The sequence below is a fragment of the Salvelinus fontinalis genome, unplaced genomic scaffold (genome assembly GCF_029448725.1).
Source record: "Salvelinus fontinalis isolate EN_2023a unplaced genomic scaffold, ASM2944872v1 scaffold_0132, whole genome shotgun sequence".
In the NCBI taxonomy this organism is placed as follows: domain Eukaryota; kingdom Metazoa; phylum Chordata; class Actinopteri; order Salmoniformes; family Salmonidae; genus Salvelinus; species Salvelinus fontinalis.
The window spans coordinates 98,293-116,027 of record NW_026600341.1 but is presented as its reverse complement, the minus strand read 5'-3'; positions in this window follow the sequence as shown (position 1 = coordinate 116,027).

The window sequence follows — 17,735 nt, the reverse complement described above, 5'->3', positions numbered from 1 at the left end:
CACACACACACACACACACACACACTGGACACACACACACACACACTGGACACACACACACACACACACTGGACACACACACACACTCACTGGACACACACACACTCACTGGACACACACACACACACAATCACTGGACACACACACACACTCACTGGACACACACACACACTCACTGGACACACACACACACTCACTGGACACACACACACTCACTGGACAGACACACACACACTGGACACACACACACACACAATCACTGGACACACACACACACTCACTGGACAGACACACACACTGGACACACACACACACTGGACACACACACTCACACTGGACAGACACACACACACACACACTGGACACACACACACACTGGACACACACACACACTCACACTGGACACACACTCACGCTGGACACACACACACACACACACACACACACACTCACACTGGACACACACACACACACACTGGACACACACACACACACACTCATGCTGGACACACACACACTCACGCTGGACACACACACACACACTGGACACACACACACACACACACACACACACACTGGACACACACACTCACACTGGACACACACACACACACTGGACACACACACACTGGGCACACACACACACTGGACACACACACACACACACACACACACTCACACTGGACACACACACACACACACACACACACACACACACACACACACACACACACACACTGGACACACACACACACACAAACACTGGACACACACACACACTCACTGGACAGATACACACACACTGGACACACACACACGTACACACACTGGACACACACACACACACACACACACACACACACACACACACACACACACACTGGGCACACACACACACACTGGACACACACACTCACACTGAACACACACACACACACACACACACACACACACTGGACAGATACACACACACACTGGACACACGTACACACACTGGACACACACACACACACACACACACACACACACTCACACACACTGGACACACACACACTCACACTGGACAGACACACACACTGGACACACACACACACTCACTGGACACACACACACACTCACTGGACAGATACACACACACTGGACACACACACACGTACACACACTGGACACACACACACACACTGGGCACACACACACACACTGGACACACACACACACACTGGACACACACACTCACACTGAACACACACACACACACACACACACACTGGACAGATACACACACACACTGGACACACGTACACACACTGGACACACACTGGACACACACACACACACACACACACACACACACACACACTGGACACACACACACACTGGACACACACACACACTCACTGGACACACACACACACTCACTGGACACACACACACTCACTGGACAGACACACACACACTGGACACACACACACACAATCACTGGACACACACACACACTCACTGGACAGACACACACACACACAGACACACACACACTGGACACACACACACTGGACACACACACACACACACTGGACACACACACACACACACTCACTGGACACACACACACACTCACTGGACAGACACACACACTCACTGGACAGACACACACTCACTGGACAGACACACACTCACTGGACAGACACACACACTGGACACACACACACACTGGACACACACACACTGGACACACACACACACTCACTGGACAGATACACACACACTGGACAGATACACACACACTGGACACACACACACACACACTGGACACACACACACACACACACACACACACACACACACTGGACAGATACACACACACACACACACTGGACACACACACACACACTGGACACACACACACACACACACACACACACTGGACACACACACACACACACACTGGAAACACTGGACACACACACACACACACTGGAAACACACACATACACACACACACACTGGACACACACACACACACACACACTGGACACACACACACTGGACACACACACACACACACACACTGGACACACACACACTGGACACACACACACACACTGGAAACACACTCACACTCACTGGACACACACACACACTCACACTGGACACACACACACACTCCCCTGGACACACACACACACTCACTGGACACATACACACACACACTGGACACATACACACACACACTGGACACATACACACACACACTGGACACATACACACACACACTGGACACACACACACACAAACACTGGACACACACACACACTCATTGGACAGATACACACACACTGGACACACACTCACACTGGACACACACTCACACTGGACACACACACACACACACACACACACTGGGCACACACACACACTGGGCACACACACACACTCACACTGAACACACACACTGGACAGATACACACACACTGGACACACACACACACACACTGGACACACACACACACTGGAAACACTGGACACACACACACTCACTGGACACACACACACACACTGGAAACACACACATACACACACACACACACACACTGGACACACACACACACACACTGGGGACACACACACACACACTGGACACACACTCACACTCACTGGACACACACGCTCACACTGGACACACACTGGACACACACACTGGACAGACACACTGGACACACACACACACTCACACTGGACACACACTGGACACACACACTGGACAGACACACTGGACACACACACACACTCACACTGGACACACACACACACTCACACTGGACACACACACTGGACAGACACACTGGACACACACACACACTCACACTGGACAGACACACTGGACACACACTGGACACACACACACACACACTCACACTGGACAGATACACACACACTGGACACACACACACACACACTGGACACACACACACACTGGACACACACACTCACACTGGACACACACACAGACACACTGGACACACACTGGACAGATACACACACACTGGACACACACACACACACACTTACTGGACACACACACACACACTGGACAGATACACACACACACTGGACACACACACACACACACACACACACACATGCGTGTCTTCCAATAATTGTGACAATAACACTGTTAAAATACCAATGTGATCATTTGTTGTCTTTTATGTTGAATAACAAATTGTATAATTATATATGGACATACGCTCCATAGTTGTACAAGTATACAAGGATATATTGTACTTTTCATAATAAAACAGACTTGAAACAAGAAAAGCATGTTAATTGTGAAAACAGTTTGGTTATTGATGTTACGTTTCCTCTGTCAGGTTGACGTTAACCTGCGACTGGTTGAAACATGAAACTAATATGAAATGAAATACAAAACAATTAAATATGTGGAATTGAATTAAACAAATTGTACAACAGAGTGTTGTGATGCAGGGTTACTATAGCAACAGAGTTCTCTCCCTCTGCTCTCTCTCTCTTCTCTCTGCTCTCTCACTCTCTTTTATTTCTCAGCCTGCTCTCTGCTCTCTATTGATCTCTCTTCTCTCTGCCCTCTCTCTGCTCTATCTCTCACTCTCTGCTCTCTCCCTCCCTGCTCTCTCTCGCTCTCTCTTCTCTCTCAGCCTGCTCTCTGTCTGCTCTGCTGTTCTCTCTTTTCTCTGCTCTCTCACTCTCTCTTTGCTTTCTCAGTCTGCGCTCTCTGCTCTCTATTGCTCTCTCAGCACTCTCTCTGCTCTCTCTCTCTGCCCTCTCTGTTCTCTCTCTGCTCTCTCTACTCTCCCTCTGCCCTCTGCTCTCTCTCTGCTTTTTCTATCTGCTCTCTGTCTCTCTCTCCCTGCTATCTCTCTCTGCTCTCTCTCTCTGCTCTCACTTTTCTCTATGCTCTCTATGCTCTGCTCTCTCTACTTGCTCTCGCTCTCTCTCTGCTCTCTTCTCTCTCAGCACTCTCTGTTCTCTCTCACTCTACTCTCTCTTCTCTCTCAGCACTCTTTGTTCTCTCTCTGCTCTCTCTCTCTCTGCCCTCTCTATTCTCTCTCACTCTCTGCTGTCTCTCTGCCCTCTCTGCTGTCTATCTCTGCTCTCTCTGTCCTCTGCTCTTTCTCTCTGCTCTCTCCTTTCTCTCTCTCTGCTTTCTCTTCTCTCTGTTCTCTGCTCTCTCTCCCTCTGTTCTTTCTGCTCTGTTCTCTCTGCTCTCTCTTTTCTCTGCTCTCTCTGCCCTCTCTCTTCTCTCTGCTCTCTGTTCTCTGCTCTCTCTCTCCCTCTGCTCTCTCTGCCCTCTTCTCTGCCTTCTCTGTTCTCTCTCTGCTCTCTCTCTGCCTTCTCTGCTCTCTCACTCTGCCCTCTCCCCTCTCTCTCTCTCTCTCTGCTCTCTCTCTATGCTCTCTCTGTGCTTAGCTCGCTCAGCTCTCTCTGCCTTCTGCTCTCTCTGTGCTCTTTCTCTCTGCTCTCTGTCTCTGTTCTCTGCTCTCTCTGCTCTGCTCTCCCTGCTATCTCTCTCTGCTCTCTCTCTCTGCTCTCTCTCTGCCTTCTCTGTTCTCTCTCACTCTGCTCTCTCTCTCTTCTGTCTCTCTGCTCTCTCTATCCTCTGCTCTCTCTGCTCTCGCTCTTCTCTCTCTGCCCTCTCTTTTCTCTCTCTCTCTTTTCTCTCTCTTCTCTGCTCTCTCTCCCTCTGCTCTTTCTGCTCTGTTCTCTCTGCCCTCTCTTCTCTCTGCTCTCTCTTTGCTTTCTCAGCCTGCTCTCTCAGCCTGCTCCCTCTCCCTCTGCTCTCTCAGCCTGCTCTCAGCCTGCTCTCTCTGCTCTCTCTTTTCTCTGCTCTCACTCTATGCTCTCTCACTCTCTCTTTGCTTTCTCAGCCTGCTCTCTCGCTCTGCTCTCTGTTCTCTGCTCTCTCTCTCCCTCTGCTCTCTGTTCTCTGCCTTCTCTGCTCTCTCTCTGCTCTCTCTCTGCCTTCTCTGCTCTCTCTCTCTCTGCCCTCTCCCCTCTCTCTGTCTCTGCTCTCTCCCCTCTCTCTCTCTCTGCTCTCTCTCTATGCTCTCTCTGTGCTCAGCTCTCTCTGGCTTCTGCTCTCTCTCTGCTCTTTCTCTCTGCTCTCTGTCTCTGTTCTCTCTGCTCTGCTCTCCCTGCTATCTCTCTCTGCTATCTCAGTCTCTGCTCTCTCTGCTCTCGCTCTCTCTGCTCTCTCTTCTCTCTCAGCACTCTCTGTTCTCTCTCTGCTCTCTCTCTCTCTGCCTTCTCTGTTCTCTCTCTCTCTGCTCTCTCTCTGCTCTCTCTCTCTGCTGTCTCTCTCTGCTCTCTCTGCTCTCGCTCTGCTCTCTCTGCCCTCTCTTTTCTCTCTCTCTGCTCTCTCTTCTCTCTGTTCTCTGCTCTCTCTCCCTCTGCTCTTTCTGCTCTGTTCTCTCTGCCCTCTCTTCTCTCTGCTCTATCTTTGCTTTCTCAGCCTGCTCTCTCTCTATGCTCTCTCTCTCCGCCTGCTCTCTCCCTCTCTGCTCTCTCAACCTGCTCTCTCTCTCTGCTCTCTCTCTCCCTCTGCTCTTCTGCTCTCTCTTTTCTCTGCTCTCTCTCTGCTCTCACTCTATGCTCTCTCACTCTCTTTGCTTTCTCAGCCTGCTCTCTGCTCTATCTCTGGTCTCTGCTCTCTCTCTCACTCTGCCCTCTCTCTCTCTTTGCTCTCTCAGCCTACTCTCTGCTCTCTCTCTCTATGCTCTCTCTGTGCTCTGCTCTCAGCTCTCTCTGCTGTCTCTCTCTGCTCTCTCTCTCACCCTGCTCTCTCTCCCTCTCTTCTCTCTCACTCTGCTCTCTATGTTCTCTGCTCTCTCTCTTTCTCTACTCTTCTTGCTCTGCTTTCTCTCTCTGCTCTCTCTGTTCTCTGATCTATCTCTCTCTCTGCTCTCTTTTCTCTGCTCGCTCTCTGACCTCTGCTCTCTGCTTTCTCTCTCTCTGCTCTCTCTGCCTTCTCTGCTCTCTCTCTCTCTGCTTTCTCACTCTCTTTGCTTTCTCAGCCTGCTCTCTGCTCTTTCTCTGGTCTCTGCCCTCTCGCTCTCTTTGCTCTCTCAGCCTACTCTCTGCTCTCTCTCTGCTCTCTCTCTCTATGCTCTCTCTGTGCTCTGCTCGCTCAGCTCTCTCTGCTGTCTCTCTCTGCTCTCTCTCTCTCCCTCTCTTCTCTCTCACTCTGCTCTCTCTATGTTCTCTGCTCTCTCTCTTTCTCTACTCTTCTTGCTCTGCTTTCTCTCTGCTCTCTCTCTGTTCTCTGATCTATCTCTCCCTCTATTCTCTCTGCTCTCTTTTCTCTGCTCGCTCTCTGACCTCTGCTCTCTGCTTTCTCTCTCTCTGCTCTCTCTGCTCTCTCACTCTCTCTTTGCTTTCTGCTCGCTCTCTCTCTCTGCTCTCTCTCTCTGCTTTCTCAGCCCTCGCTCTTCTCTCTGCTCCCTCGCTCTGCTCTCTCAGCCTGCTCTCTGCTCTCTCTCTGTTCTCTGATCTCTCTCCCTCTGCTCTCTCTTCTCTGCCCTCTCTGCTCTCTCTCTCACTCTCTCTTTGCATTCTCAGCCTGCTTTCTGCTCTCTCTCTCTCTGCTCTCTCAGCCTGCTCTCTGCTCGCTCTCTCTGCCCTCGCTCTTCTCTCTGCTCTCTCGCTCTGCTCTCTCTCTCTGCTCTCTCTCTCTCTTCCTCGCTCTCTCTTTCTCTCTTTCTCTCTCTCTTCCTCGCTCTTTGTCTCTCTCTCTCTCCCCTCTTATTCAATCTCTTTAAATGCAGCAATCAGCAGACCGGGATTCCCTGGACAGAGCTGCTGAGAACGAGGGAGGGTTGGGACGTGTGTGTGTGTGTGTATAATACATAGGGTTTAGACTCCGGTGTTAAACCTAAAAATAGGAAAACCATCTCTGGTAATATTCACAAAAAACAGAAGAACCGTCTCTATAGCCCCTGGACCATTCTGTCTCTATAGTCCCTGGACCATTCTGTCTCTATAGTCCCTGGACCATTCTGTCTCTATAGTCCCTGGACCATTCTGTCTCTATAGTCCCTGGACCATTCTGTCTCTATAGTCCCTGGACCATTCTGTCTCTATAGTCCCTGGACCATTCTGTCTCTACAGCCCCTGGACCATTCTGTCTCTAGAGCCCCTGGACCATTCTGTCTCTATAGTCCCTGGACCATTCTGTCTCTATAGTCCCTGGACCATTCTGTCTCTATAGTCCCTGGACCATTCTGTCTCTATAGTCCCTGGACCATTCTGTCTCTATTGTCCCTGGACCATTCTGTCTCTATAGTCCCTGGACTCCCTGAACCATTCTGTCTCTATTGTCCCTGGACCATTCTGTCTCTATTGTCCCTGGACCATTCTGTCTCTATAGTCCCTGGACCATTCTGTCTCTATAGTCCCTGGACCATTCTGTCTCTATAGCCGCTGGACCATTCTGTCTCTATAGCCCCTGGACCATTCTGTCTCTATAGCCCCTGGACCATTCTGTCTCTATAGTCCCTGGACCATTCTGTCTCTAGAGCCCCTGGACCATTCTGTCTCTATAGTCCCTGGACCATTCTGTCTCTATAGTCCCTGGACCATTCTGTCTCTAGAGCCCCTGGACCATTCTGTCTCTAGAGCCCCTGGACCATTCTGTCTCTATAGTCCCTGGACCATTCTGTCTCTATAGTCCCTGGACCATTCTGTCTCTATAGCCCCTGGACCATTCTGTCTCTATAGCCCCCGTACCATTCTGTCTCTATAGTCCCTGAACCATTCTGTCTCTATAGTCCCTGGACCATTCTGTCTGTATAGTGGACCATTCTGTCTCTATAGTCCCTGGACCATTCTGTCTCTATAGTCCCTGGACCATTCTGTCTCTATAGTCCCTGGACCATTCTGTCTCTATAGTCCCTGGACCATTCTGTCTCTAGAGCCCCTGGACCATTCTGTCTCTAGAGCCCCTGGACCATTCTGTCTCTATAGTCCCTGGACCATTCTGTCTCTATAGTCCCTGGACCATTCTGTCTCTATAGCCCCTGGACCATTCTGTCTCTATAGCCCCCGGACCATTCTGTCTCTATAGTCCCTGAACCATTCTGTCTCTATAGTCCCTGGACCATTCTGTCTCTATAGTCCCTGGACCATTCTGTCTCTATAGCCCCCGGACCATTCTGTCTCTATAGTCCCCGAACCATTCTGTCTCTATAGTCCCTGGACCATTCTGTCTGTATAGTGGACCATTCTGTCTCTATAGTCCCTGGACCATTCTGTCTCTATAGTCCCTGGTCCATTCTGTCTCTAGAGCCCCTGGACCATTCTGTCTCTATAGTCCCTGGACCATTCTGTCTCTATAGTCCCTGGACCATTCTGTCTCTATAGTCCCTGGACCATTCTGTCTCTAGAGCCCCTGGACCATTCTGTCTCTATAGCCCCTGGACCATTCTGTCTCTATAGTCCCTGGACCATTCTGTCTCTATAGTCCCTGGACCATTCTGTCTCTATAGCCCCTGGACCATTCTGTCTCTATAGCCCCCGGACCATTCTGTCTCTATAGTCCCTGAACCATTCTGTCTCTATAGTCCCTGGACCATTCTGTCTCTATAGTCCCTGGACCATTCTGTCTCTATAGTCCCTGGACCATTCTGTCTCTATAGTCCCTGGACCATTCTGTCTCTATAGTCCCTGGACCATTCTGTCTCTATAGCCCCTGGTCCATTCTGCCTCTATAGTCCCTGGACCATTCTGTCTCTATAGTCCCTGGACCATTCTGTCTCTATAGTCCCTGGACCATTCTGTCTCTATAGCCCCTGGACCATTCTGCCTCTATAGTCCCTGGACCATTCTGTCTCTATAGTCCCTGGACCATTCTGTCTCTATAGTCCCTGGACCATTCTGTCTCTATAGTCCCTGGACCATTCTGTCTCTATAGCCCCTGGACCATTCTGTCTCTATAGTCCCTGGACCATTCTGTCTCTATAGTCCCTGGACCATTCTGTCTCTATAGTCCCTGGACCATTCTGTCTCTATAGCCCCTGGACCATTCTGTCTCTATAGCCCCTGGACCATTCTGTCTCTATAGTCCCTGGACCATTCTGTCTCTATAGTCCCTGGACCATTCTGTCTCTATAGTCCCTGGACCATTCTGTCTTTATAGTCCCTGTACCATTCTGTCTCTATAGCCCCTGGACCATTCTGTCTCTATAGTCCCTGGACCATTCTGTCTCTATAGTCCCTGGACCATTCTGTCTCTATAGTCCCTGGACCATTCTGTCTCTATAGTCCCTGGACCATTCTGTCTCTATAGTCCCTGGACCATTCTGTCTCTATAGTCCCTGGACCATTCTGTCTCTATAGTCCCTGGACCATTCTGTCTCTATAGCCCCTGGACCATTCTGTCTCTATAGCCCCCGGACCATTCTGTCTCTATAGCCCCCGGACCATTCTGTCTCTATAGTCCCCGGACCATTCTGTCTCTATAGTCCCTGGACCATTCTGTCTCTATATCCCCTGGACCATTCTGTCTCTATAGTCCCTGGACCATTCTGTCTCTATAGCCCCTGGACCATTCTGTCTCTATAGTGGACCATTCTGTCTCTATAGTCCCTGGACCATTCTGTCTCTATAGTCCCTGGACCATTCTGTCTCTATAGCCCCTGGACCATTCTGTCTCTATAGTCCCTGGACCATTCTGTCTCTATAGTCCCTGGACCATTCTGTCTCTATAGTCCCTGGACCATTCTGTCTCTATAGTCCCTGGACCATTCTGTCTCTATAGTCCCTGGACCATTCTGTCTCTATAGTCCCTGGACCATTCTGTCTCTACAGCCCCTGGACCATTCTGTCTCTATAGCCCCTGGACCATTCTGTCTCTATAGTCCCTGGACCATTCTGTCTCTTCTAACAGAACTGTCTCTATAGTCCCTGGACCATTCTGTATAGAGTTCTGCCTTATCACTGACAATGGGAAATGACAGGTAAATGTTAAGATGAGTACTGGGTTATCACTGACTAATGCGAAATGACTTGTAAATAATTGTAAAGAAAAGGACAAATAAGTAACTTTATGTTAGATAATAATAGGTGTTATAAATAATTGATTACATATCGTATATATTTAATATATGTACTTAGAGACCCAGGTGTTTCTTTATAATGGTCATTATATCGTGTAAACAATTATTATGAGACTTTTGAAACCATTCAATATGCATGGCAGTCTGAGATGTCTCTGACCCTTCACAGTAGAGGTTGGACCGTCCCAAGTCTGAGATGTCTCTGACCCCCCACAGTAGAGGTTGGACCGTCCCAAGTCTGAGATGTCTCTGACCCCTCACAGTAGAGGTTGGACCGTCCCAAGTCTGAGATGTCTCTGACCCCTTACAGTAGAGGTTGGACCGTCCCAAGTCTGAACGTGTCTCTGACCCCTCACAGTAGAGGTTGGACCGTCCCAAGTCTGAGATGTCTCTGACCCCTCACAGTAGAGGTTGGACCGTCCCAAGTCTGAGATGTCTCTGACCCCCCACAGTAGAGGTTGGACCGTCCCAAGTCTGAGATGTCTCTGACCCCTCACAGTAGAGGTTGGACCGTCCCAAGTCTGAGATGTCTCTGACCCCTCACAGTAGAGGTTGGACCGTCCCAAGTCTGAGATGTCTCTGACCCCCCACAGTAGAGGTTGGACCGTCCCAAGTCTGAGATGTCTCTGACCCCTCACAGTAGAGGTTGGACCGTCCCAAGTCTGAGATGTCTCTGACCCCCCACAGTAGAGGTTGGACCGTCCCAAGTCTGAGATGTCTCTGACCCCTTACAGTAGAGGTTGGACCGTCCCAAGTCTGAGATGTCTCTGACCCCTCACAGTAGAGGTTGGACCGTCCCAAGTCTGAGATGTCTCTGACCCCCCACAGTAGAGGTTGGACCGTCCCAAGTCTGAGATGTCTCTGACCCCTCACAGTAGAGGTTGGACCGTCCCAAGTCTGAGCGTGGCTCTTCCTGACTGATCTGTTAGATGAACTGATGAGTAATATTCACAACTCTAAATGTAATTTGTGTCTAGATTCCACAGGGATGTTGGCCCATTTTGACTCCAATGCTTCCCACAGTTGTGTCAAGTTGGCTGGATGTCCTTTGGGTGGTGGACCATTCTTGATACACACGGGGAAACTGTTGAATGTGGGAAAACCCGGCAACGTTGCAGTTCTTGACACACTCAAACCGGTGCGCCTGGCACCTACTACCATAACTCGTTGGTATGGTATCAATCGACTCTAAGAGGTTCATTAAAATATTGACTTTAAAACTATGCCTCTGCTGTGTTTCTTCATCACCAACAGGAAAGACAAGTTTAAATTTTGTTTCCCTCTTGACTTATTTATCCATCTGCTCCTGTGTCCTAAAAAAGGCCATTTCATTCATCCCAACAACAGTTACACATGTTGGATGTGTTGAGTGATTACTGCATATTAACTTAATTAAACAGTCTTTATACGGATCGTCCCAAAGCATATCTACAGAGGGGAAACTAAAGTGTTCATCAGTTGATACATAGTTGAATGTGAGGTAGATAGTCTGTAGACTGTCAACGAAGCTCAACTTCAGTTTCACTTTATTTGGATCGTCCCAAAGCATATCTACAGATAGATTATTATGTACTATATATATATATATATATAACCTTTTATTTAACTAGGCAGGTCCGTTAAGAACAAATTCTTATTTACAATAACGGCCTATCAGAAGGCCTCCTGCAGGGACGGGGGCTGGGTTTAAAAATATAGGTTACAAAACACACATCACGACAAGAGAGACACAACACTACATAAAGAGACCTGAGACAACAATATATGGCAGGAACACATGACAACACAGCATGGTAGCAACACAACATGACAACAACATGGCAGCAACACAACATGACAACAGCATGGTAGCAACACATGACAACACAGCATGGTAGCAACACAACATGACAACAACATGGTAGCAACACAACATGACAACACAGCATGGTAGCAACACAACATGACAACAACATGGTAGCAACACAACATGACAACAACATGGCAGCAACACAACATGACAACAGCATGGTAGCAACACATGACAACACAGCATGGTAGCAACACAACATGACAACAACATGGTAGCAACACAACATGACAACAACATGGTAGCAACACAACATGACAACACAGCATGGTAGCAACACAACATGACAACAACATGGTAGCAACACAACATGACAACAACATGGTAGCAACACAACACGGCATGGTAGCAACACAACATGACAACACAACATGGTAGCAACACAACATGACAACACAACATGACAACAACATGGTAGCATAACAACATGACAACATGGTAGCAACACAACATGACAACAACATGGTAGCAACACAACATGACAACACAACATGGTAGCAACACAACATGACAACAACATGGTAGCAACACAACATGACAACATGGTAGCAACACAACATGACAACAACATGGTAGCAACACAACATGACAACACAACATGGTAGCAACACAACATGACAACACAACATGACAACAACATGGTAGCATAACAACATGACAACATGGTAGCAACACAACATGACAACAACATGGTAGCAACACAACATGACAACAACATGGTAGCAACACAACATGACAACACAACATGGTAGCAACACAACATGACAACAACATGGTAGCAACACAACATGACAACACAACATGACAACAACATGGTAGCAACACAACATGACAACACAACATGACAACAACATGGTAGCAGTCGCTACCATGTTCGAAAAGTGCAGTCGCAAAGACCATCCAGCGATATGATGAAACTGTCTCTCATGAGGACTGCCACAGGAAAGGAAGACCCAGAGTTACCTCTGCTGCAGAGGATAAGTTCATTAGAGTCACCAGCCTCAGAAATCGCAGCCCAAATAAATGCTTCACAGAGTTCAAGTAACAGACACATCTCAATATCAACTGTTCAGAGGAGACTGCGTGAATCAGGCCTTCATGGTCGAATTGATGCAAAGAAACCACTACTAAAGGACATCAATAAGAAGAGACTTACTTGGGCCAAGAAACACAAGCAATGGACATTAGACCGGTGGAAATCTGTCCTTTGGTCTGATGAGTCCAAATTTGAGATTTTTGGTTCCAACCGTCATGTCTTCGTGAGACGCAGAGGAGGTGAACGGATGTGTGGTTCCCACCGTGAAGCATGGCGGAGGAGGTGAAGGGATGTGTGGTTCCCACCGTGAAGCATGGCGGAGGAGGTGAACGGATGTGTGGTTCCCACCGTGAAGCATGGCGGAGGAGGTGAAGGGATGTGTGGTTCCCACCGTGAAGCATGGCGGAGGAGGTGAACGGATGTGTGGTTCCCACCGTGAAGCATGGCCTAGGAGGTGAACGGATGTGTGGTTCCCACCGTGAAGCATGGCGGAGGAGGTGAACGGATGTGTGGTTCCCACCGTGAAGCATGGCGGAGGAGGTGAACGGATGTGTGGTTCCCACCGTGAAGCATGGCGGAGGAGGTGAACGGATGTGTGGTTCCCACCGTGAAGCATGGCGGAGGAGGTGAACGGATGTGTGGTTCCCACCGTGAAGCATGGCGGAGGAGGTGAACAGATGTGTGGTTCCCACCGTGAAGCATGGCGGAGGAGGTGAACGGATGTGTGGTTCCCACCGTGAAGCATGGCCTAGGAGGTGAACGGATGTGTGGTTCCCACCGTGAAACATGGCGGAGGAGGTGAATGGATGTGTGGTTCCCACCGTGAAGCATGGCGGAGGAGGTGAACGGATGTGTGGTTCCCACCGTGAAGCATGGCGGAGGAGGTGAACGGATGTGTGGTTCCCACCGTGAAGCATGGCGGAGGAGGTGAACGGATGTGTGGTTCCCACCGTGAAGCATGGCGGAGGAGGTGTTATGTTGTGGGGGTGCTTGCTGGTGACACCGTCTGTGATTTATTTTATAATTCAAGGCATACTTAAGCAGAGGGTGAGAGAGAGAGAAAGAGAGCGCCAGGGAGTGACAGACACTAATATCTGCTAATCGTTATCCTCTGTTCTATGAGTCACGATCAGTCATTGGGTATTATCATGAACCTCGTCAGCATGGAAACACCAGCATCCTACACGTCTGTTTTGGCAGCGTTGGAGACGGTGTCTAGTCATACTAATGGAGCTGATTTGAATTTAATTGAAAATGGGAGAGAGATGGAAGGATGGAAGGGGAGATGGAGAGATGGAAGGATTGAGGGGGAGATGGAGAGATGGAAGGATTGAGGGGCAGATGGAAGGATGAAGGGGGAGATGGAAGGATGGAGGGGGAGATGGATGAATTGAGGGGGAGATGGAAGGATGGAGGGAGAGATGGAAGGATTGAGGGGGAGATGGAGGGGGAGATGGAAGGATGGAGGGGGAGATGGATGAATTGAGGGGGAGATGGAAGGATGGAGGGAGAGATGGAAGGATGGAGGGGGAGATGGATGAATTGAGGGGGAGATGGAAGGATGGAGGGAGAGATGGAAGGCTTGAGGGGGAGATGGAAGGATGGAGGGGGAGATGGAAGGATAGAGGGAGAGATGGAAGGATTGAGGGGGAGATGGAGGGGAAGATGGAAGGATGGATGGGGAGATGGAAGGATGGAGGGAGAGATGGAAGGATGGAGGGAGAGATGGAAGGATGGAGGGGAGAGATGGATGGATGGATGGAGGGGGAGATGGAAGGAGGGAGGGGGAGATGGAAGGATGGAGGGGGAGATGGAAGGAGGGAGGGGGAGAGATGGATGGAGGGGGAGATGGAAGGATGGAGGGGGAGATGGAAGGATGGAGGGGGAGATGGAAGGATGGAGGGGAGATGGAAGGATGAAGGGAGAGATGGAAGGATGGAGGGGGAGATGGAAGGAGGGAGGGGGAGATGGAAGGATGGAGGGGGAGATGGAAGGATGGAGGGGGAGATGGAAGGATGAAGGGGGAGATGGAAGGGTGGAGGGATAGATGGAAGGATGGAGGGGGAGATGGAAGGATGGAGGGGGAGATGGAAGGATGGAGGGGAGATGGAAGGATGAAGGGAGAGATGGAAGGGTGGAGGGGGAGATGGATGGATGGAGGGGGAGATGGAAGGATGGAGGGAGAGATGGAAGGATGGAGGGAGAGATGGAAGGATGGAGGGGGAGATGGAAGGATGGAGGGGGAGATGGAAGGATGGAGGGAGAGATGGAAGGATGGAGTGGGAGATGGAAGGATGGAGGGAGAGATGGAAGGATGGAGGGGAGATGGAAGGATGGAGGGATAGATGGAAGGATGGAGGGGGAGATGGAAGAATGGAGGGAGAGATGGAAGGATGGAGGGAGAGATGGAAGGATGGAGGGGAGATGGAGGGGGAGACGGGAAGATGGAAGGATGAAAGAGGGAGATGGAGGGATGGAGGGGGAGATGGAGAGATGAAGGGGGAGATGGAGAGATGAAGGGGGAGATGGAGGGATATAAAGAGAGGGGGGATTACAGGTTTTGAAGGAAGAAAGATGGAGAGAGTTGAGGAAGCATGTTGAGAGATGAAGATACATATGTCCCCTGAGGAGTGAGGGGGAGAGGGATGGAAGGAGACAGAAGGATGGAGGGGGAGAGGGATGGAAGGAGACAGAAGGATGGAGGGGGAGAGGGATGGAAGGAGACAGAAGGATGGAGGAGGAGAGGGATGGAAGGAGACAGAAGGATGGAGGGGAGAGGGATGGAAGGAGACAGAAGGATGGAGGGGGAGAGGGATGGAAGGAGACAGAAGGATGGAGGGGGAGAGGGATGGAAGGAGACAGAAGGATGGAGGGGGAGAGGGATGGAAGGAGACAGAAGGATGGAGGGGGAGAGGGATGGAAGGAGACAGAAGGATGGAGGGGGAGAGGGATGGAAGGAGACAGAAGGATGGAGGGGGAGAGGGATGGAAGGAGACAGAAGGATGGAGGGGGAGAGGGATGGAAGGAGACAGAAGGATGGAGGGGGAGAGGGATGGAAGGAGACAGAAGGATGGAGGGGGAGAGGGATGGAAGGAGACAGAAGGATGGAGGGGGAGAGGGATGGAAGGAGACAGAAGGATGGAGGGGGAGAGGGATGGAAGGAGACAGAAGGATGGAGGGGGAGAGGGATGGAAGGAGACAGAAGGATGGAGGAGGAGAGGGATGGAAGGAGACAGAAGGATGGAGGGGAGAGGGATGGAAGGAGACAGAAGGATGGAGGGGGAGAGGGATGGAAGGAGACAGAAGGATGGAGGGGGAGAGGGATGGAAGGAGACAGAAGGATGGAGGGGGAGAGGGATGGAAGGAGACAGAAGGATGGAGGGGGAGAGGGATGGAAGGAGACAGAAGGATGGAGGGGGAGAGGGATGGAAGGAGACAGAAGGATGGAGGGGGAGAGGGATGGAAGGAGACAGAAGGATGGAGGGGGAGAGGGATGGAAGGAGACAGAAGGATGGAGGGGGAGAGGGATGGAAGGAGACAGAAGGATGGAGAGACAGATGACGAGGGAAAGAGAGAGATAGAGGGAAAGATGGTAAGATGTTGCTGGAGGTTTGAATGGGACTGAGAGAGAAGATGGAGGGAGGAAGAGGAAGATGGAGAGAGATGACAGAGGGAGGACGATGGAGGGATGAAAGGAGATGACAGAGGGAGGAAGATGGAGGGATGAAGGGAGATGACAGAGAGAGGAAGATGGAGGGATGAAGGGAGATGACAGAGAGAGGAAGATGGAGGGATGAAGGGAGATGACAGAGGGATGAAGGGAGATGACAGAGAGAGGAAGATACAGGGATGAAGGGAGATGACAGAGGGAGTAAGAGAGATGACAGAGAGGAAGATACAGGGATGAAGGTAGATGACAGAGGGAGTAAGAGAGATGACAGAGAGGAAGATACAGGGATGAAGGGAGATGACAGAGGGAGTAAGAGAGATGACAGAGAGAGGAAGATACAGGGATGAAGGGATGAAGGGAGAGACGTTAGGCTTTGTGGGGGCGCTAGAGCGTAGTTCCTGTCAACAAAGTTTAGTCTGAAGACCTTTCTTCGTGTGTGTGTGTGTGTGTCAGTGCCTAGCTTAGAACAGACCACGATGATAATGTTGTTTGACGTTAATTAAATGTTTTTGTATTTTTTTATTTAATTTAACGAATCCATGGCCAAAGGACAGGCTTGGAGTACAAACACACACGTACGCACGCACGCACACACATCTTCCAGATTGCCTGTTCCACCTGGTTCACCACTGATTGAAGGAGGAGGAGTTTCACCACTGAGGAGCTCCCAGGCAGTTTGTCAGCACAGAAGGGTTTCCGCAACAATCACGTCTGTGGTCACGTCGATGGCTTTGCGTTTGAGATTGGAGAGCTTAACCACACGTGCCTGAACCTTGGTATCACTGTCGTCCTGGTAGTAGTGGTAATAACCACCACCTCTGTTTAGGTTGCTCAGGGTTGTTAGCCTGTCTCAGCCTGTTGCTACACAGACAACATAAGGCTCTGAACAGCATCCAGACCATGCTGGAGGCTCGGCTCATAAGCTGCGCACTTTGTAAGTATAAAGCACGTTGGTATCGTGAACCAGACATGAAACGCTTGATAGTACAGACACCTTGGGCTATCCGATAGGACCGAGAAGGGAGATGACGAGAGCCACCGCGAGCGTGTCCAGGGAACGTATGTTCCGTTGCGAGAAGGAGCTTGCGGAAG